The sequence below is a fragment of the Bos mutus genome, chromosome 11, assembly GCF_027580195.1.
Source record: "Bos mutus isolate GX-2022 chromosome 11, NWIPB_WYAK_1.1, whole genome shotgun sequence".
In the NCBI taxonomy this organism is placed as follows: Eukaryota; Metazoa; Chordata; class Mammalia; order Artiodactyla; family Bovidae; genus Bos; species Bos mutus.
The window spans coordinates 84,747,392-84,768,084 of record NC_091627.1 but is presented as its reverse complement, the minus strand read 5'-3'; the positions used below and the strand labels follow the sequence as shown (position 1 = coordinate 84,768,084).

At 40.0% G+C, this 20,693-nt stretch overlaps 2 long non-coding RNA genes across 2 annotated transcripts in view; one reads left to right on the top strand and one right to left on the bottom strand.

Annotated features, from left to right (window-relative positions):
• Positions 1-300: 300 nt before the first annotated feature.
• Positions 301-20,693, top strand: part of LOC138989914 (uncharacterized) — a 52,483-nt gene continuing 32,090 nt past the window's right edge. The window contains exons 1-2 of the long non-coding RNA XR_011466106.1: positions 301-533; positions 2,507-2,578. This is a non-coding gene — a long non-coding RNA (uncharacterized lncRNA). The remainder of the gene's footprint in view (positions 534-2,506; positions 2,579-20,693) is intronic.
• The window catches only part of LOC138989913 (uncharacterized), a 38,931-nt gene continuing 26,393 nt past the window's right edge, over positions 8,156-20,693 (bottom strand). The window contains exon 3 of the long non-coding RNA XR_011466104.1: positions 8,156-13,379. This is a non-coding gene — a long non-coding RNA (uncharacterized lncRNA). The remainder of the gene's footprint in view (positions 13,380-20,693) is intronic.

Here is a 20,693-nt window from a genome sequence, read left to right as displayed (position 1 = left end):
GTGTAAGAAAAACTGTGTTAGTCTGCCAGATGGGCCAGAAACACTTGACTGCACTAAAAAATTTCCAGCCATGGTATTCTCAGCTTGCCCTTTTGCTGTGAGCAGTGCACAAAGTCCGCAAGCATTTCCCCTGAAATCTCCACCGCCCCTTGGCCAAGGCGAGTTTGGCTGGTTACCAGAGGCCTGGGAGGAGACAGCCTATCGAGTGGCAGTTTGCTTGCACCCTTGTTCTCACCCCATTGTAAGCGAACCGCTTCCAAACTGAGCTGGTGGTGAGAAGGGAGCTGAAACTGATTTGCCCACAGTCCACCTGGGTGAGTGTTGACCCAGGACTGAAGCACAGAATCGCTGCACACCAGCCTGCCTGGGGCACATTGCGCTGAGTCACGGCTTCCTCAGGAATGCAGCTCGTCTGGAATGCAGTGCAGGGGCACAGGCCTTTAGAAAGGGGAGGCTCTTTTCCTAAACAGAGTGAAAACCTACATTCATAAAGCTACAAGAGATGTTTTTTTAAAAAAAATCACACATTACAGGTAAATAAAGAATTTTTCTTTCTACTTCTCCTCCCACCTCCATTTCAGGTTCCTACTTTGGGCCAAGGCACATTTCATTTTGGACTCTATCTTTTCATCTCTTCGGATGTTTAAATATCTGTATTATTTTCTATGTATTATATAGTTATACGTGTATACATACACACACAACAGAGATTTATAGACAGAGGGAATTTTGCTTTGACCTGAATGGTGTCATACAGTGTGGATTATTCTCCAACTTGCTTTTTTTTTTTTTAATTAGTTTAGCTATGTCTCTTGGAGACTTTTCTGTGGCAGTAGGTTCTAATTCTTTCTAACTGCTGCATACATGCTCAGTCATCTAGTCACACCCGACTGTTTGTGACCCCACGGACCATAGCCCGCCAGTCTCCTCTGTCCATGGAATTTTCCAGGCAAGAATACTAGAATAGGTTGTCCTTTCCTCCTCCTGGGGATCTTGCCAACCCAGTGATCGAACCCACATCTTCTGTGGCCCCAGCATCGGCAGGCGGATTCTTTACCACTGAGTCACCTGGGAAGCCCAACTGCTGCATACTCTTACACGTAACTCAGATGCATTGCTGTTTGTTCAGCTCTCCCTCTTTCGGTGGTTATTTTGATTGCTCTGGTTTTCACTGCTACAGATAGTCTTCAGTGAACAGCCTCTTACCACTCTCCTTCTGGCATCCATGCAGTATTTCTCTAGAGTAGATACCAAGGTGTAAGATTGCGGAGTCAAAGGATAGATGCATCTCAAGTCGGAAGAGCTGCTGCCCAGTTTGTTCTCCAAGAGGCTTACGCAGTTTATATTCCCAGGTTTAAGAGAGCACCTCCATTTCAATATGCTTGTCACGCTTGATATCGATCTTTCTTCCTTATTGCCAATTAAATGTGGAAAATGGTATCCCCCATGCTTTTACTGGCATTTCCTCCTAATATGGTGACACTGAGCATCTTTTCAAATGTTTGTCATTCGTGTTTACTCTTTTGTGAATTGCCTGTTCATATTTTTTTGTCCATTTTTTATTTTGTTTGCCTTTCTTTGAGGATCTATAAGAGCAAGTCCTTTGCTGTGTATGTTACAATGATCTCATCCAGTCTGTCACTGGAATTTTAATCTCGTTTATGGCTTATTTCATTGAACAAATCTAAAGTTTTGATAAAGTGAAATTTCTTAATCTTTTTAACCCTTTTTTGTTGTGGCTTTTGCAGTTTATATATTGTTTCAGAAGATCTTTTCTATCCCTAAGATCAGAAATTTGGTCTTCTACGTATTTTCTTATTATAGTTTAATAGTATGTTAGCTTTTTTCACCCAAATCTACCTAGAGCTTATTTTAATAAATAATTGAGGTTAAAAAAAAGTCACTTTGGGACTTCTCTGTGGTCCAGGGGTTAAGACTCCATACTCCCCAATGCAGGAGTATGGGTTCAAAATCTCTGCTTGGGGAACTAAGATTCTGCATGGCTTAGCCAAGAAAAAAAAAGGGGGTCGCTTAATTTTTCTTTCTAATATTAGCCAGTTGTTTTAATATCATTTATTGAAAATTCCATTCTTTCCCTTGTTGTTTCAGGATACTACCTTTACAATCATACTAAATTCCTATAAACATTGGCTTGTTTCCAGGCTCTCTCTCTTTTTCTGTTGCGCTGTTGATCAATTTTTGTTCTGTTGGAAATGTATTTTTGGATAATTTGGGGACAGTTGTTATCTTGACAACCTCACGTCCTCCTATTCAAGTCTTTGTCTAGGTTTCATAATTTTTTCTTGTAGTTCTGGCACATATCTTATTAGTTTTTTTGGTGGCTATTTTCTACTTTTTGTTGCTATTGTGAATGGAACCTGTTTTTTCCCCTCCTTATCATACTTTCTATTTTCAAAATAATTGGTTTATTGACTTTTTTTTTTAACATATTGAGCTTGCATCATTGGTTCTAATAGTTTTCAGCTGATTTTCTTGGATTTTCTAGGTAACTGACCACGTTATCTGGAAACAGAAACCACTGAGTCTCTTCATTTCTGTTTTGTCTGGGCTCTTTCAGGTAAGAATAACAGAAACGTAATTCAAATTAACCAAAAAAAAGGGAAGCTTATGCGCTCACTTAACTAATAAGCCAATACGTTTGGATTCAGGTGATAAAACAATGTCATTTGATCTTGGTCTTGCTTTCTCAATCCCTCTACTGTACCTCCCTTTGTCTTGGCTCCATTTCAGGTCAGGATCTACCTGTGGTGAGATCCTGCCAGAAGCCCCAAGCTTACATCCTATATTCTCTCAGCAGCACCCAGAACTTCCTTTTTAGTGTTCACCTTGCAAAGTTTCTATTTGCAATAATTCGGTCAATAGGATGGTTTTGATTCATTGATTTGCTCATATGCTCATCTCCAAACCAATCGTTTCAGTCAGTAGATTATAATATGCATGCAGACAGGGAGTGAGACTGGTTCTTTAAGGAAAATTGAAATGTTTTTATCAAAAGAAGAGGATATGGATGGTGGATAGAGGAAAAGCAGGCACTATCCACTCTGCCATATTTAAACCTCTTTCAATGTTTTCAATATTTAAACCTATGATTTCTTTTCTTTGGTCTTATAACCTTCCCCTCATTTTGGGGGGGGGAGATGTGTGTGAATTTTTCTTCATGTTATGGCTGCTACTTTTCGCTCACTTTCTTAGCATTAATTTCCTCCCTCCTTCCCTTCCTTCCTTCGTATGTCCCTCTAAATACAACCTTCCCTGTTTAGCAGTTTTGTGGTTTCTCCAGCTAGTTCCTGGGCTTCCAGGCCAGACTTTGATCTTATTCTATAGTGTTATAGATCCACTTCCTTCTCCAGAGTCAAACTCTGGCTGTGAGACTGTGCCTGGCTCTTCCGCATCCTCTAGTATGTCGATTTGTTCAAGCCTGCAGTCTTAAGCAGCTTCCGTCAAGGGGGTAGTCCTGTCCGACCCTTGATTTCAGTTACCTTACACAGAAGATGTTTAGCCTCTGACACCTTGTATGGGTCCAGCTCCTGAATTCCTTTGTTTGCTTTTGGCCAAACAAAAGGAAGGCCTTCAGCTCGAGGCCACTTGTTTTATTATTTCCATTCCATTTCTGGGCAGCAGAGGTCTTTCTGAGTGTGAACAAAACTTCACACTCTATTTCACACTCTTCACACTTCTCTCCCATTTTACATCTCATCCGTTATCACCATCGTCTTGGTTTAGAGTGGTCCTCAGAGCACTGTAAGTCCACTCCCATTTGCTCTTTACTGTTCAATATCCTCCTCCCCTCTCACCTTCCTCTTGGAAACTGTCCTCTCTGAGGTCAACGCTGCCATTTCTCAGTCACTGAAATAAATAGCTTTTCCCTTCAGTCCTCATTTTCTTCACTCGTCTGCAGCATCCAGCCACGTTGATTGCTCTCCTTTTGCACCTCTCTGCCTTTGGCCAATACTGTGCTCCACTGACTTGGTTCACTACCTCTTCTGATTCTTCCCTTTTTAAACCTACTTTCACTTCCTCCTCTTATGTGTTAACTGTAGAGGGCCCCAAGGTCTTTCCCCTCTGGTTTCACTCTCTGTTTCCTTTACCCTTATACTTTCTCACATCTTCAGTAACCTCTAAAGTGAGTGCCTGTCTTCATCCCAGGACTTTTCCCACCTGAGTTCTATAGCTATCCATCTGCCTGTGGTAGTTCTACTTGATGTCCTGCTGTTCCATCAAATTTATTCCCCTTTTGAACTTTCCAAATTCCATCACAGGTACCATCTTTTCCTAGTTTCTAAAGGTCAAATTCACACCCATCCTTGATCCCTCCTATTTTCTCCGCAGCCAGCTAATTGCACATTTTATTGATCCTTGTGCCTTGAATTTCCTTTCTTGATTGCACTGTTTGTGCACCTGCCATGATACCCTATTATTCCTTTTTCAGACCATTTCAGTGTTTTCCTAGCAAAGCAGGATAGCTTAAAAGTGGCAGAATTTTCATGAGTTTGTGTCAAGCTTTATGATTCTGGACACTCCCTTCCAGAAAAGACTTATAAATATTCTAGCTTTCTTCCTGGTCCCCTTATTGCCCCAATAAAGGAGGGAGAATCCTTTATTGTATGGGCAAAATCAAGACTGATGTGGGTTCAGTCCAGAAAGGCTAAGTTGTTCTATTAGAAAGAGCAAGACATTATCAATAGGAGAGAATTCATTTGAATTGAGACTAAAAGGAAGAGTAAGAATTATTTTGACAACCCAGGGAAGAAAGGCTTGTTTTCCAGAGAGAATGGGAAGCATAAGCAAAACAGAAACAAAATGCAACATGGTGCCTGTGAGTTGTGTGTGTGTGTGTGTGTGTGTGTGTGTGTGTGTGTGTGGGGGTCTACAAAGAGTCAATGTGAGCCAGGGAGAATAGGGATAAATGAGGCTGAACACAAAAGTTTTCTACATCAAGCTAAAGACGACCGTTTGGGCTAGAATCGGACATGGAACAATGGACTGGTTCAAAATTGGAAAGGAGCGCATCAAGGCTGTACATTGTCACTCTGCTTATTTAACTTATATGCAGAGTATATCATGCAAAATGCCAGGCTGGATGAAGTACAAGCTGGAATCAAGATTGCTGGGAGAAATATCAACAACCTCATATATGCAGATAATACCTCTCTAATGGCAGGAAGTGAAGAGGAGCTAAAGAGCATCTTGATGAAGGTGAAAGAGGAGAGTGAAGAAACTGGCTTAAAACTCAACATTCAAAAAACTAAGATCATGGCATCTGGTCCCATCACTTCATGGGAAATAAATGGGGGAAAAAATGGAAAAAGTGACAGACTTTATTTTCTTGGGCTCCAAAACCACTGAGTGTGCTGACTGCAGCTGTGAAATTAAATTACACTTGCTCCTTGGAAGAAGATCTATGACAAACCTAGACAGCATATTAAAAAGCAGAGACATCACTTTGCTGACAAAGGTCTGTATAGTCAAAGCTGTGATTTTTCCAGTAGCTATGTACAGATGTGAGAGTTGGACCGTAAAGAAGGCTGAGTGCCAAAGAATTGATGCTTTTGAACTGTGGTGCTGGAGAAGACTCTTGAGAGTCCCTTGGACAGCAAGGAAATTTAACCAGTCAATCCTAAAGGAAATAAACCCTGAATATTCACTGGAAGGACTGATGCTGAAGCTGAAGCTCCAATACCTTGGCCACCTGATGCAAAGAGCCAACCCATTGGAAAAGATCGTGGTACTGGTAAAGATTGAGGGCGAGAGGAGAAGGGGGTGACAGAGAATGAGATGGTTGGATGGCATCAGCAACTCAATGGACATGAATTTGAGCAAACTCCAGGAGATAGTGAAGGACAGGGAAGCCTGATGTGCTGCAGTTCATAGGGTTGAAAAGAGTTGGACATGGACTAGTGACTGAATAACAACAGTTTGGGGTATCAGGGATGCATTAGAAATGGGGATGGGGTCATATGGCTACATTTGTAGCCATTTGGATTGCATCTTTCATTAAGCAGGACTCAAGGTAGAGAAGGAATGGGTATATATTAAGGATAGTGATAAGACTGTGATTTGCTGCTCTTCACTGCCTTTTTAGGGCTCCTTGTGACCAGAATTGCTGCATGGGGTAGTCTCTGTGAGAGGAAAGAATGCAGGAGCGGCTCCCAGAAAGGGGGCTGCTGGGATAGTCAGAATGAGTTTGCCAAGTTGGGGGGCAAATCAAGGTTTAGACCAGAGGAGTCACCATCATGGCTGGCAATATGGCTCTGCAGGTTATCATAGGTAGGAGTTTCATAGGAACTTCCCCAGTGGTCCAATGGCTAAGACTCCACACTCCCAATGCCGGCTGGGGTGCAGGTTTGATCCCATATTGGGGAAGTAAATCCCACATGCTGCAGTTAAGACCTGGTGCACCCAAATAAATAAATAAAATAAAAAGGGTCTCATGGATGAAACAGTGAAGGTGAAAGTGAAGTGAAAGTGAAAGTTGCTCAGCTGTGTCCGACTCTTTGCAACCCCATGGACTTTACAGTCCATGGAATTCTCCAGGCCAGAATACTGGAGTGGGTAGCCTTTCCCTTCTCCAGAGGATCTTCCCAACCCAGGGATCGAACCCAGAGCATGGGTCAAATGAAGATCTCAGCCCCTCATTTCATGGCTCCCCTACTTGTGAACCTCCTGTTGGTCTTTTAGGGCCCGTTTGAAATGCTTGTTTCTCTCTGAAGTTTTTCCTTTAGCCCCTGGCCTGGTAGCTATCCCTTTTTCTTTGTAAACTCTATAACTTGTGGTTTGCAAGTATTTTATAGCTTTGTATTCCCCCTGTGGATAAAATCTCTTAAGATTGTCTTGCTTATCTTTGTATCTTCTCCATCACCTGAGACTCTGCCCTGTATATAGTTTCTACTGAAGAAACAGTAAATGAGTTGAATCTGTACTTTCATGGGTAAAGTACCTCCTACAGGATTTAATAAGTATGAACCTTAAATAATGAAATATTTGAAGGAACTTGAATATTTCAAAGCTCCAGCCATACAAGGCCTGAATAATTCATGCAAATATTGTGAAGAAAAGAACAAAAGCTTATCTAATAATTCAATACAGTGTTCTTTATTTGGGTCCATAAAAGGAGATCTCAGGCTTTAGTTTTGGTGGTAAGCTCAGCTCTGGAAGCTTTGAAATGCGGATTAGATCAGTTACATCACAATTATATTTGAAAATTGAAAATAAGCATTTCCAAAAGGCAGATTCCAAAGCTATGCCTTTTCAAAGGAGGTGTCATTTGGAAAGAAACTGAATCACACCATGAAAGATGTGGCATTTCTTTTGGTTTTCCACTGTCTTCTGTACTACTAGTGTAGGCTCATGCGATATGTAGAAATGTGCTTAATCAAAAATAGCCTGACTTCTCAAGTTAAGAAAATGTATATGAAGTGTTTCTGAGATAAGAAGAGGCGCATTCTTTTTTTAGCACACATACCTCCTATGCGGCTGTATTTGTCTTATTCCCTTATTTGAAAATTTGGCTCTGTTTATAAAATCTACAAATTCTTACTCATTTAGAAGAGAACTAGAAAAGCCTGGAAACCTATGGAGCTGAATGGTATTTTAAAGTGCTCCTTCTCATTTTCTCTCAGTAAAGAACTCAACGCTGTTACTTGTGTTTATTTGATAGTACACACACTTGGGATTACTCACCTGGGAGCGAGACCTGAGTTCTGGTGCAAGCCTTCTATTTACTGACCTGGGTGATGCAAATCTCTTAACCTCAGAGGTAAAATGAGGGGGCTGTTGCCTCTGACTCCATGCTTCTGCAGTTTAATTATAATTAACTCAAATGTTTGATGAGCTCTTTAAAAATTAAAAAAAAAAATGGTTGGTGGCTTTAATAAGTTTGTACCACTGGGCCCTGAGTCATATTTTTGAAGTAATATAAGACAGGGAGAGAGGGTTGAGAGGTCCCTTGCATTATATGAATTTCCTATTGAATGTGTTAGTTTGAGATAGCACTTGCCTAGTGTTAGGGGTCTATAGATACTACTTGAATTAGGGAAGGTAGTGATTAGGATAATGAAATTTTTTTAATTTGAAAAAACAACAAAGCCAAACAGAAACGAGTTTCTAATTTTATTGCAAATAACTTGCAGGACTGAAAATGATTAAAGTTGTCATACATTTCTACATTGATAAGCCCTGTGCCAAGGGATCAGATACAACACAGTAATCTACCAAGATGAAAAAGAGTACCATTGTTAACAGCTTATTTTAAGGGTTGTAGAGTTTTAAATGAATTTGCTTTGTTTCTTTGTCTTTTATTCTAAGAAGCTGTCTCTGAGGGGTTTATGCAGGAAATAGATGTGATCACCTTTGTGATGTGTTAAATTAGTAGCAAATTTAACTTTAGGATGAAAAATCATACTGGATGCAGAAATAGACATTCAAAGAACCACATACTAGTTGCAGGTTAGACATAATATATAAAAGTTATTTTTATAATGATTTTTAAATTTGGAATTATTAAGATTACACTTTTTTTTAAGTGTAACTGAGAGAAGCAAGAGCAATGTATTTGTGATCGAATTTAAGTCAGCTGCATGATATTTGTATATCTACATGTGAAAGTTTAAATATAATGACATTGTCTATATAATGCATATGTAGTACACACACGCCTATGTATGTTGGAATCCTTATCTATTCCATAGGAAGAAAATGCTGTGTTAAAATGTCTCTAGCATTGAGTTACCTCTAAAGAAATCATATTGTTTTGTTTTTGTTACTTCCTGTTGACCTAGTGACAATGATTCATGATAATGTAATGTAGTACATATGATTTCCAGTATCACGTGACATGTAGATGGATATATAAGACATCTGGAACACTATTCTTTTCTTAATTTAAATTTTAGTTGGAGGATAATTGCTTTGTAGTATTGTGTTGATTTCTGCCATACATCAACATGACTCAGCCATAGGTATACATATGTCCCCTCCCTCTTGAACCTTCCTCCCACCTCCCACCCCATCCCACCCCTCTAGGTTGTCATAGAACACCAGATTTGAGCTTCCTGCATCGAATAGCAAATTTCCACTTAGTATCTAATTTTGTATACAGTAATGTATGTTTCAGTGCTGTTCTCACAATCGGTCCCATCCTCTCCTTCCCCGAAACACTGTTCTTTAAAAACATAAAACTTCAACAGAAGTCTGTTTATCAGAGAATTTTGTCTCATTAAACAGTTAGTGTTTTGATTTCAATAATAGTAGGACTCCAACAGAATTGACCTTCAGTGTAGAAATATAACTGAACTTTATTTCTTAGCAAATATAACTCATATGTAAAAACAGAAATCTTTTTTTTTTCCACCAGTTTGTTGTCTTTTCTGCAAATACATCACTTTCATTTTATGATTGGAGTGAGTTTTCTTTACAGTAGGCTTCTTAGAGACAGATACTCATTTTAGAATTGGAAAAATTAAGTTGCTAATGATTAACTTTGGAGAGGAGAGAACAAACAGAAATACAAACATAAAAGAACAAATAATTTTGAGTTAACAACACTGGCAGGATTAGATGAACAAACATTTCAATAAAGAAGTGCTCAACAAAGTTTAATTGACTAATTTAATGATAAGTAATGGGAATTAGTGGAATTTGACAGGGAGGCCTGGTGTGTTGCAATTCATGGGGTTGCAAAGAGTTGGACATGACTGAGCAACTGAGCTGAACTGAACTGAAGAATGAAAAATTTTTACAATTATAGCATGAGGGAATGAATAGAATTTTGTTACAGAAGCTGCTATTAGGACAATAACAATTGTCTGGTAAACAGAATCCAGTATATGTAATTTACTCTTGCTATAGGTAGACCATTTGCTTAATTTTATTTTCATCAGCCATCTCACAAATGCTTACCAGTAAAATGAGTTATATCTTTGGACTCAATTTTCTTTATCTGAATAATATTCCTGGGACAGGTAATAATCTCCAGTTGGAGCTAGAAACATTTGATTTAGAAATCAATCTATTTCTGAATGTTGTAGTATTTGATTTTACCACATCTTTTTTTGTTCCATTGAAATTTGTTGTTTTTTTCCAATGACAAGTTGATGTGCCAATAATACCATATATATAAAAAAATACAATCCTGTGATTCTCACTGAACTTGGCTAAATTTCAGAACTGTAAATGATAACCCAAGAAAGGCCTTTTGGTTTTCCTCCCCAAAAGTTAAAGGGATTCTGAGGTTTCTAAATAGATTTACTTCAGAAGCATTCTAGGGATATTTTTGCTTTTCTTTGACTCATTTCCTTCTTGATAAGATTCTATTTCCTTTCTCTTCCTCTTCACTCTGTTACTTAACATAGCTAGAAATATGGTGTAACCCTCCTGAAATCCTGCTTTCAGCAAATATGCTCATATGAGAAAACTGAAAATTTAGGGGCATATGTGTTAACTTATGTTCCTGTTAATTCTTTGCTTCCCATCCGACTTCTGATATAATAAACCCTCATATTTGGCACCAGATTTTCTTGCTACTATTGTGACATTAAAACATAAGCTTGTCCCATTCTCTGAACCAAGATTAAGCTACAACGTGAGCTTCCCAGGTGGCGCTAGTGATAAAGAACCTGCCTGCCAATGCAGGTAGATTTAAGAGACGTGGGTTTGATCCCTGGGTCAGGAAGATCCCCTGGAGGAGGGCATGGCAACCCACTCCAGTGTTCTTGCCTGAAGAATCCCATGGAGAGAGGAGTCTGGCAGGCGGCAATCCATGGGGTTGCAAAGAGTCGGACACGACTGAATCGGCTCAGCATGCACACAAGCTACAATGCAGTCTTAAAACAATGACTAATGTACTTACTAGTTTTGACCTTTGGTTTAATAATGAGGAGCCTAGGAAAAAAGTAAGCCTCTTTTACTCTTTCAAGCATGCTGCAATAGACTGAATATTTGTGTCCCCTCCAAAATTCATATGTTGGAAAACTAATCTCTGATGTGATGGTATATGGGGGTGGGACTCTGGGGAGGTGTAGCAGCAGCATAGGTTATGAAGATGGTGTCATCATGACTGGAATCAGTGCCCTTGTAAAAGAGACCCCAGAGGGCTCACTTGCCCCTTCCCACAAGTGAGGACTCAGCAAGAAGACTGCCACCTATGAATCAGGAAGTGGGCTCTCACTAGACACTGCATACTGGCACCTTGAACTTGGACTTCCCAACCTCCAGAACTGTGAGAAATAAGTTTCTGTTGTTTATAATGCACCCAGTCTCTGATATTCTGTTATAGCAGGTTGAACAGACTGAGACCTATAGTGACCTTGTCTGGGCATCTCTAGGGTGTAGTGCATGCATGCTAAGTCCTTTCAATCATGTCTGACTCTTGGTGACCCTATAGATTACATCCTGCCAGCCTCTCTGTCCATGAGATTCTCCAGGATAGAATACTGGAGTGGGTTGCCATGCCCTCCTCCAAGGGGTCTTCCAGACCCAGGGATGAAACACACGTCTCTTATATTTCTGCATTGGCAGGGGGTTCTCTACCACTAGCACCACCTGGGAAGCTCCCAGGTATAGTGAAGCAGACAATTTGGATCCCTTTTTTTTCCCCACTAAGCTAAGCTAAGTCACTTCAGTCGTGTCCGACTCTGTGCAACCCCATAGACGTCAGCCCACCAGGCTCCCCCGCCGCTGGGATTCTCCAGGCAAGAACACTGGAGTGGGTTGCCATTTCCTTCTCCAGTGCATGAAAGTGAAAAGTCAAAGTGAAGTTGCTCAGTCGTGTCCGACTCTTAATGACCACATGGACTGCAGCCTACCAGGCTCCTCCGTCCATGGGATTTTCCAGGCAAGAGTACTGGAGTGGGGTGCCATTGCCCATTCCTTACCTGGCAGGGAGGGATCCTTGCTGTTTGGATGCCATGTACAAAGGGTCACGAACTGATTCTACATCTTGCCTATCCCCCCGATCCATGCCCACCATAAAGCCGGGGTTTGGTCCCTTCTCCCCAACTTCCCCAAGTTCTTCGTTAGACCATCTCTATTAAAATGCTGCTTAGGGGTTGTAATGAAGGGTGGTTTGACTATGAGTGTTGGTGGATTTTGAGTCTTTTCCAAATATTCAACCAGACTTCACTGACCACATTTATTATCTTCATTTTTCAAACAAAGCAGGTAATTGAGGATAAATTCCTCATGTGGAACAACCTGGGAAGTTGTGACACTTCCAAAGTGAGGTTGGAAATCTCTCCATCAGGAAATTCAACATAAGTGAATCTCTGCCCAGATATGCCTTTGATGCCCATTTCTGTAAATCTTATTTGCTTTGATAGCTTCTGTCTCCCACCTTTATTTCCCAGAAGGAAATCAAGGTCCTAATAAATGTGAAGTGACTGAGAGCAGGATTCGCATAGCAAGTTAGAGAAGCAACAAGGATTCTCAGTTCTTACCTGTTTGTACTTTTTTCTAACAATTCCCACCTGCTGCCTTCCTATGTCATTACCTGGTTAACAAAGGACAAAGAGGATTGTGATAAATACGGGTCATTTACTTTCTGGTCACGTACGTTCTTCATATTCATGATGTTAATCATCTGATTACTGTCAAGTCAGTTTAAGTTCGGGTGAGATCAGCATCTCCTGAAACGCAGTGCGTTTATTGAGCAACTACGGCATGTAATGCAGTGTATTAAGTTCCGTTTGGGGAAACTGAAAGAGAAAGATATGGCCCCAGACATATAGTATCTTATACTCTAGTTATAAAGCCAAATGCACAGAAAATGACATTTGAAAAGTGTATGTTAAAAGAAAAACAAACAAAAAACTGTTATATTTCCTTTCTCTCTTCAGTGAGATGAGATTGTTTTCCTTTTTGATAGTCTTGCGATTGATTTCACAACATTTCCATTCCAATCAGAGACTCTCTTAATATGACATCTCAGAATAAGCTGTATTTTGCTTTCAAAGTGGAACGAAACAAGAATCCATTCTTCCCACACTTCCTTGGCCTGTCTTCGCAGTCTATTTACTAAGTTCTTTGTATTTCTCTTGTATGTCACGGTTCTTCACGAGGAGGAGAGTAGGTTTCCATTGGCCGACATCTTAGCCAAACCGGAATATATATGTATATCTTTGGTTAGCTGAGTTCCCATGGATACGTCTCATGGTGGGGACTCAAACACACCCTTTCTCTGGCCCCTTCACTGTGAGGGCTTCCGGGCAGCCTGAGGTTCTCTTCTTTTTTCGTGGCTGCTTCCTCCTACTCCTCCCAGGTGAATGGGTGGTCCGGAGTGAGGACATTCCTTTAGATTGCAGCACAGAAGACAGGGAGCTGGTCAGGTTGGGATTCTGCCTTTGGAGAAGCTCTTCCTGAAGGAGCTAGAGAAGTAAGAGGAGTCAGTATTGCCTCTAGCTGGCAGGAGACCCGACCCACTCCTCCCACCCTAGCCCCTCTTTGCCCACTTTTGACTCTGACCTCACTCTCTGGTGGGTGATCTGGGACAGCCGCCCAGATGATGCTCCCTTGGTAGGGAACGCACCCTCCAAGCTTGTGGCTGCTTCTCTCTGACTAATGTGTCTTTCCTTTTGAAAGTGGTGTGTGTGCGTGCTAAGTCACTTCACTTTGTGACCCAATGGACTGTAGCCCACTGGGCTCCTCTGTCCGTGGGATTTTCCAGACAAGAACACTGGAGTGGGTTGCCATGCCCTCCTCCAGGGGATCTTCTTGACCAAAGGATCGAACCCGCACCTCTTATGTCTCCTGCATTGACAAGCTGGTTCTTTACCACTAGTGCCACCTGGGAAGCCCAACCCAGGGATCGAACCCGAGTCTCCTGCATTGCAGGCAGACGCTTTACCCTCTGAGCCACCAGGGAAGCCCATACAAGAAAAAAAGAAAGAAAGAATGAGAGAAGAAAGACTGACATAGAGATGTAGGAGAGGTAAGGAGGCAGAAAGAAGAATGAAAAAACTAATTTTATTGTTCTACAAACTTGACATCTTACTGTGCCTCTCCCCGCTCCCAACTTGGCTTCTGCTGTGCCCTCTCTGATTTAGTAGGTCAAGAGCAGGGCCCAGGAGTCTGCATCTCTAACAAGCTCCCATGTGAAGCCAGTACTGCTGGCCCTCAGACCACATTCTAAGTAGCAAGGGTCTTGAAGAATGATGAATCACATACTGTACCAGTTTCTTAACCACTTTTTGTATAATTATATCTGATGTTCAGATTGAGCTTATGTGCCTGCCCATTTTAAGTGCTTTGCATGTATCCACTCATTTAATCTCCATAATTCTATGAGATGGGCACTACTGTTAGCCCCACTCTACAGTTGGGGAAACCAGGGCACAAGGTTATTTACGGTAGGCCCTCTACATATGAATGCGTTCTATTCCGAGAGTATCTTCTTAAGTTCAATTTGTTCATAAATCCAACAAAGTTAGCCTAGGTACCCAACTAACACGATCGGCTATATGGTACTGTACTGTAATAGGTTTATAATACTTGTCACACAAATAATACATAAAAGAACAAACACAAAAAATAGACATTTTTAATCTTACAGTACAGTACCTTGAAAAGTACAGTAGCACAATATTACAGCTGACATAGAGGGGCTGGCATGGAGTGAACGGACAAGAGTTACTGACTGGAGAAGGGAGAGGAGGTGGGAGATGGTGGAGCTGAAGGGTCATCAGCAATAGGAGAGGGAGGGCAAGCTGCAGTTTCACTCACACCTGACATGGATGGCACAAGTCCTAGTTCCTTGCTGGATTCAATTCTATCTATCCTCTTGAAAAAACAGTCTGATGAGGTCTGGTAGTAGTGTTCTTCTTCTCCTCATAGAGGACACTTTAGCCCTAGGTTGCATTCTGAACAGCTGCTACAACCTTTGTGTACTGCTCTACATTGGGTCCTGTGCCTCAAATAAAGAAAATCCCCTTGCCATTTCTAGCATCAGGAATCTCTTCAGTTATTCCGTTACTTCTTCCTTTTGTCTCTCTTTGTGCTTTCTCTGGGCATGTTCACATCTTTGCAAGTTTGCAACTTGAAAGTTTGTATATAGGGAGCTTAAGCTGTAGTTGATAAAATATCATATAGGAAGTATTATGTTAGAGCCAGGATTCAAACTCAGTCTAGCTCCAGAGTCTGTGTGTTTAGCTCCATTCTTATTTCAATAGTTTACAAATGTATCACCCTCTTCTGGACATACTTTTAAGTTTTCAGTCTTTCCCCTTTAAAGGAGGGAACCCAGCTTGAAAACCATGTACCAGAGGTGTACTTAAGCAGCCAGGGAAGACCACTGTGATATTGACTCGCCATTGTATTAGACACACTGTCAACTTTGTGCCTTGTGTAAATTTAATAAGTAGAGCCAGTTCTCCAGGATTAGCTGTAGAATCCCAAGACAGCTGTGGTTTTGGCTGTTTTTGTTCTTTTGACAAGTAGAGCAGCTGAGGTGAACAGCTCTAGCTGATCATTGAGGCAGCAAGAGAGACAGCTCCAAGACAAACACACTTTTCATTGTGCAACCCAAGGGGAGAGATCAAGGCCAGAAGGGCTGAGCCAGGCAAGGGTGAGGAGTGAAATCGGATGCTCTATAGGTGAAAAGGTTGGTGGCTAGTCTGGGCAGATAACACAGTGGAGAGGCTGAGGCAAAATGGACTCTTATAGATGAGCCCAGTCTGAATCAAGGAAGCCAGAGATTCGCTCATTCATTCACTCAATAAGCATTAATCGACGACCCACTGTGCTACATGCTGCTGATACAGTGATGAGTTGCACAGAACTTGCCCCTATCCTCAGGGAATTCTAATTCTTGTGGGGAGACTGACAAGACAAAACCAAATCAAATAAGAATTCAGACAAATAAATCAGTGCAGGCTGTCCTGAATGCCCTGAAAGAAGGATGAGAGATGGTGAAATCAAAGGGCACCCTCTCGAGATAAGTGAACTCTGAAAACCACTCTACTAGGGGGTGCCAGTTAGCCCCAGGAGATAGGTTTCCATCCGCCCAGCCCTGGGCTCTTTTCCCTACATATGGCCACTCTTCAGATCATCCTATTTTGATGTCAGAAACCCAATATGGATTTGACTTGGTTCCTTGATTTACCATGTTGAGGCTTTAATTTTGCTTCTGGAACTAATAATTTAATTATTAGCAAATGAATTAGCATTAAGCTTTTTCATTTGGAGGTCTACTGAACTGTAAACCTCTTCTTAAAATTTCTGAAGGGACTTGGAAAAAAAATGATAAATAAGGGTTGAGCAAATTGTCAGCCCTTCATTGGTCTTTTAGGAGCTCTTTCACAAATTGGTTCACAGCAGAGTAGTTAATAAGCACCAGCTTGTCACTTTATAATACAAAGACACTCACTTCATCTTCCTTAAGGATGCTCTAGAAGGAGAGTGGGAAAGTTAACACTGTGCATCATATCTTCCCTGGAAGCAAATATGTTTCTTTACTGGTAGAGCTAGAAAATTGTATGTGCAGTTTACTAATTTTACTTTAAAATTTTTGTTTTACTGTTGGATTTGATTAACACTGAAGATTAATAGTATAAAGATTAGCACATCTTTCATTTTACTGTAGATTATTTCAAACATACAGAAAAGTTTAGAGGATAAATAACAAAATGTCATGAATTGTCATCCAACTAAGTCATATAATAAAAGTTTACCATATATGCTCCAGATATCTTTCTTCTTCCCTGTCTCTTCCCTCTCTCCCTTTCTTTCATCTCTCTTCCTTCTTTCCAAATTAAAGTCTTATACATGTAGCTATAGCCCCTGTAACTAACCTGTCCCATTACTCTCCTGCCATCTGTAGAAGTAAAACCTATCTTGAATTTCCAGTTTTAATTTTTGTGTGATTTTTTATTCTTATATTATATATACACCCATAAACAATACAGAATGTTGATATGATTGCTTTCCATCTTTATTAATGAACTATTCTAACTTTAGGTGTGGCATCACTTGGTTGTATCATAAATATTTTAAAAAGAATTTTCATGTTGTTAGCAAAATTGATTAGATACCTAAGAGATAAAAATGAAGCCAATATAAGTGCTGGAAGAAATAGATTGTCAGGTACAGGAAGTAAAATAGTATCAGAGAGTAGGTGACTTAGATATAAAGTGTTATAAAGATATAAAAGAGTATAGGAGGGTAGGTGACTATGCTTTTTTTTAAAAAATGTAGTCCATCTTTTGACAAAAAAGGTAGATCAAATATGCAAGTCAATTGAACAACCACTGAGAGCCACAGATTTTCATCTACATTTAAGACTACTTTTCGTGTCAATGCCTCCATGAACTTTGAATTTTCTGGATTATTCTAGAATGTTCTTCTTTATTTTGTGACAACTTCCTCTTTAGGAAGGAAAGTGACAACTTCCTCCTTTAGGCCTCCGTTCTATCTACCTCTAGTATATGATATAGTGCATATGGTATTTGCTATGGTTTGTTTACATGCCTCTCAATAGGTTGAATGTTGTTTGAGAGCAGGGTTCATGTCTTATTGTATTCTCAGGGTATAGTCCACAGGAGGTAGTTAATATAGTCTGAGGAGTGGATGAGAAATCCAAATCATGGAAAATCTTATAGTAGTTGGCTTCTGAAGACAAGATACTTTAGTGAAAATTAGCTTAAGGTATAGAAAAGGAGGTTTTATCTTTTGGTCTTCAATTAGGCCTACAAAAAGGAAATTTCATATAAAAGCTTATAAATATTACTAACAAAGCAGAGAAATTACTTGGCATTTGGCTGTAGACACTGGCAATGTATGAGAAGTGTATATCAGTATACAGGTAATTTCAGGAAAGCTTTAATTTTACAAATTGCCAATTTTACAGATCACCTGGAAAATAACTTCTATTCTCATTTAGGGATTTACTTCTTTGTCAACTGTGAGGATTTAAAAAGCGTTTATTCTTGTAACTTGGAATACTGGAATTTTGTTGTGTTGGGACTGAATGAAATAATTCTTCTAAAGCGCTTAGCATAGTGTTTGGCAAATAGCAGGTACTGAATAAACATTCGCTTTACTATTATTAGCTGATCCCATACTTAGATTCCTCTCATTTATACTACATTTTCTTGGTATATGGTATTTGAAGGGGCTCCCCACTCTCTGTGTGTTCGTAGTAGTGCATTAGAAAAGCTGCTAGCTCAGAAAAAAGAAGGCATCAAAAAAATTCAGACCTTAAAATTAAGCTCATAATGGGAAATTCTTGAATATTTTGTAAATTAGGTATGAAAAAATATAAGAAAATTATATATATATTTAAATTGAAATAAAGTTGACTCAATATTCTATTAGTTTCAGGTGAAGGAGATTATATATTATAAATATATTTTTGCAGATTTAGGAAAGTCATTGGAATATTATAAGTATGCTTAGTCCAATTATAAGAAGTACTTATTATGAATAATGTATCACATGCATGAAAAAAGGGCGGTGTCTAGTTTCATTTCCCTAAAACACCTTTTCAACTGTGAGTTTGAGGCAGCTGTGGTTGACCAAAATGTAACTAGTGAGGTCCACCATAACTAGCGTGTGTTTACATTTTGACTCATGGTTCCTGTCAGACTTTAACACAGAGGAACAAGTAATATTACTCAGCCTTCAGTGTTTAATCTTCCATTTTTTTGTCTTCCAAGTTGTTTCAGTTTGTAGAAAGGTTCCTTTTCGATTACAACATGTAGTCCTGATTTCTGCAATTTTTCTTCATTTGTCATTTTGGGGTAGCTATGAAAATCCTATAATAAGCTTCTTATTTCCCAAATCCCTGCATATAAGCCTTATTGAGTTGATTCATCCTAAATACATTGTAAAATCACATCAGCACTTTCAGATCAGCAGGTTACTTCTTAATAAATTTCTGTCTTAATGTTAGACGCTATTTTAAATATATGAAAAGGAGCAGTTCCCAAATGTGTGTAACTACTTCCAGGGAATAGTAAACCAGAGTGTATAATTAAATGAAGGGCCTAAATCTTTATTATGCTGTCACTGGATATTTGAATGACTAATTGTAAATGAGTTCTAGTCATATAAAAGTCATTTTCTATGAATAAAAAAATAAAAATCCAATTTTCCCTATTTTGAAGTATAGTTCCAGTTCCTGGGTAAAACTAGCAATGAAATTGACATGTCTCCACAGCTAAAACAAACAGAGGCTTACAGCAATAAACTAAACCCAAAGGCGGGGGGTTGGGGGGTAGGGTGGGGGTGGGGTGGGGGAAGAAACCTTTGAACCCTGTTTTTTTTTCTTTCTTCTGAGCTGATTGGATAGTTTACTCAACTAATTTTGTCTCATCACCAGAAAGTCAATTCTCCATTCTAGAATTTCTTCCACTCAAGTAAACAGTATTGATGCATATAATCTGGATGATAAAAAGAAAAAATTCTTTTAAGAAATATCTGGATATATGCCTTGAATAAGGTCCTCATTTAGGTCACAAAAATGTATTCAAAGAGAAACCAATCAAAAATAATAACAACATTAAGTACCATTTATTGAGTATCTCCTATGTGACAAACCTTTAACATGCTTTATTCCTTACAGCCAATTGTTGGATGAGTGATAGTATTTGAATTTTAGATATCAGGAAATTTCTGTTCCGATTGGTTAAGTAATGCACCCAAGTTTGCACAGCTGGAAGTATGAAGGCTGATATTAAAATTCCAGTCCATCTGCTGGTAGTGCCTGAGAACCTTTATTTCTTTCTTCTGCAAAATACAATTAAGATCCAAATTACCCAGGGGTGAATAACAGTTATTGCAAGCCCTATTGATTAGTTTGGGCTCCCCTGGTGGCTCAGAGAGTAAAGAATCCGCCTGCAATGCAGGACACCTGGGTTTGACCCCTGGGTTGGGAAGATCCCCTGGAGAAGGGAGTGTCTACCCACTCCGGTGTTCTTGCCTGGAGAATTCCATGGACAGAGGAGCCTGGTAGACTACAGTCCATGGGGTCACAAAGAGTTGGACATAATTGAGTGACTTCAGTTCAGTTCAGTTCAGTCGCTTAGTCGTGTCCAACTCTTTGCGACCCCATGGACTGTAGCACGCCAGGCTTCCTGTCCATTACCAACTCCTGGAGTTCACTCAAACTCATGTCCATGGAGTCAGTGATGCCATCCAGCCATCTCATCCTCTGTCAGCTCCTTATCCTCCTGCCTTCAATCTTTCCCAGCATCAGGGTCTTTTCAAATGGGTCAGTTCTTTGCATCTTCACAGGTGGCCAAAGTATTGGAGCTTCAGCTTCAACATCTGTCCCTCCAATGAATATTCAGGACTGATTTCCTTTAGGATGGACTGGTTGGATCTCCTTGCTGTGCAAGGAACTCTCAAGAGCCTTCAACACCACAGTTCAAAAGCATCTATTCTTTGGCACTCAGCTTCCTTTATGGTCCAACTCTCACATCCATACATGACCACTGGAAAAACCATAGCTTTGGCTAGATGGATCTTTGTTGGCAAAGTAATGTCTCTGCTTTTTAATATGCTGTCTAGGTTGGTCATAGCTTTTCTTCCAAGGAGCAAGCATCTTTTAATTTCATGGCTGCAGTCACCATCTGCAGTGATTTTAGAGCCAAAAAAAATTAAGTCTGTCACTGTTTCCACTGTTTCCCCATCTATTTCCAATGAAGTGATGAGACCAGATGCCATGATCTTCCTTTTCTGAATGT